At 38.7% G+C, this 2493-nt stretch overlaps 1 non-coding gene across 1 annotated transcript; it reads left to right on the top strand.

Moving 5' to 3' along the window:
• The first annotated feature begins 2181 nt into the window (after positions 1–2181).
• On the top strand, positions 2182–2288 carry LOC121216612 (small nucleolar RNA R71). Its single transcript, XR_005912793.1, has one exon. It is a non-coding gene; the product is annotated as a small nucleolar RNA R71 (small nucleolar RNA).
• Positions 2289–2493: the final 205 nt, after the last annotated feature.

Genomic DNA, 2493 nt, shown 5'->3' with positions numbered 1-2493 from the left:
CCTGGTGACACGATCATGTATCATTTGAGAGTTCCTTTGTATGCAAATCAACAAGTTACACGACCTAACACACAACCTAGCACACAGGCGTTGGGGCAACTCAGAGAGTTACACAGCCTGGTACACGGGTGAGGACACGGGCTGGGACACGGTCATGTGTCCCTAGTTTGAAGGTTACACGGCTTGAGACACGAGCTTACGTCTTAGCCGTGTGACCCTTGTTTCCCAATTTTTGTGAAATTTTCCTAGACTTTCCACGTGATTTCAATTTGGTCCTGAATTGTTCTAAGGTATTTCTAAGGCCTCGAGAGCTTGATTTAGGGATGATATGTATGTTTATGATTGGTTTATGTTATTGAATGGAATTAATTTTAAATGTTTTGATTGTATAGTAATGCTCTGTAACCCGAATCTGACGATGGATACGAGTTAGGGGTGTTATACACACTTTCTAAACAAGTATGCTTCTTCCTAGAAATAGTACTTCACATCGTGAAGAAACTTTTTCTTTTGTTGATATGACGTATCAAGAGGTATCAAATCACAAGCTAGATAGCTAGCAAAATCAGCAAACCAATGGGTATTATGGATATGATTTATGTTCAATATGTGTCCATCTGGGAATGTCTCCTGAATGGGTATAATTGGAAAAGTCTCTTCTTGCAGCTCCAATCTGGACAAAGGTCTGCTACTTGGTTTTCTACTCCCTTTCAATCTTGAATTTCTAGATCGAACTTTTAGAGTAGAAGTACCTATTGAATCAATCTCAACTTAGCGTCTTTCTTGGCAAGTAAATACTTAATTACCGAATGATTTGTATAGACCGTCACTTTGGTACCTACAAAATAAGATTGAAACTTGTCAAAAGCAAACACAATAGCAAGTAACTCTTTCTTTGTTACCATATAATTCAACTAAGCTCCCGTCAGAGTCTGACTTGCATAGTTGATGGGATGAAAAACTTTGTTCCTTCACTGGCCCATCACAGCTCCTATCGTGAAGTCACTTGCGTCACACATCAATTCAAATGACAAAGCCCAGTCTAGTGTGACAATGATTGGTGCCAAAACTAACCGACTTTTCAAATCATTGAAAGCTTTTAAACACTCCTCATCAAATTTGAAAATCTTGTCCTTCTCTATTAATTTGCATAAGGGTTTAGCAATTTTGGAGAAGTCCTTGAGAAATCTCTGATAGAAATCGACGTGGCCCAAAAAGCTCCTAAGATGTTAGAGGTGGGAGTTTCTGAATAACATCTACCTTTGCTTTATCGACCTTGATCCCATGTCTCGTTATCCGATGCCTTAGAACAATACCTCCTCGTACCATAAAAAGACACATTTCTCAGTTATGTATGAGGTTTGTTTCTTTGCATCGCCTGAGTAACTTGGCTAGATTGGCTAGACAATCATCATATGTATCTCCTAATACTGAAAAATAATCCATAAATACTTCCAAATATTTTTCAACAATTTTAGTAAAAATAGACATCATACATCTTTGAAATGTACCAGGTGCATTACATAAACCAAATGGCATGCGTCTAAACGCGAATATGCCATACGGGCATGTGAATGTTGTTTTGTGTTGATCCTCCGGCACTACTGTAATCTGATTATACCCCAAGTATCTGTTGAGGAAACAGTAATAGTCTCACCCAGTGAGTCTATCTAGCATCTGGTCTAAGAACGATAAAGGAAAGTGGTCTTTCCTTGTCGCCTTGTTCAACTTCCAGTAATTGATGCGAATTCTCCATCCCGTAACCGTTCTGGTTGGTATTGATTACTTATTCTAGTTCTCAAAGACCATGATACCTCCTTTCTTTGACACACACTGGACTAGACTTACCCACAAGCTATCTGAGCTAGGGTAAATTATACCCGCATCTAACCACTTAATGATTTTTTTTTGCCACGTCCTTCATGATGGGGTTCAGTCTTCATTCTCCATCAATCGTCCCTTTCTTGCCATCTTCTAGGATAATATTGTGCATGCATAAATATGGACTAATGCCACAGATATTGGCTATGGTCCATCCGATAGCCTTCTTGAATTGTTTCAATACTAGGATGAGTTTTACTTCTTGCTCTTCGGTCAATTCTATTGAAACAATCACAGACAAAGTAGAAGCGTTACCTAAATAAACATATTTTAAATTTGAGGGAAGTGCCTTCAGTTCTAATTCCATGATGAGGGCATATTCATAATAGTTCTTTAAACCTCTCTCATGCCTCATACAAGGACTCATCATCCAATTGTTGGAAGATAGTAATCTCATTCCTCAACTTAGCATTCTTGCCAGGTGGGAAGTACTTCACAAGAAAACTTTCTGGTAACTCTTGCCATGTGATAATGGAATTTGGTGGCAATGAGTTCAACCATGCTCGAGCTCTGTCCCTTAGCGAATTTGGGAACAACTTTAATCGTAGTGCATATTCGGGTACTTTGGCTAGCTTGAAAGAATTTTTCACCTCCATAAATAGTCTTAAGTGA

This window comes from Gossypium hirsutum, chromosome D04, assembly GCF_007990345.1.
Source record: "Gossypium hirsutum isolate 1008001.06 chromosome D04, Gossypium_hirsutum_v2.1, whole genome shotgun sequence".
NCBI lineage: Eukaryota > Viridiplantae > Streptophyta > Magnoliopsida > Malvales > Malvaceae > Gossypium > Gossypium hirsutum.
Note: the sequence above shows the minus strand (reverse complement) of the source record. Positions and strands in the feature narration are given on the sequence as shown.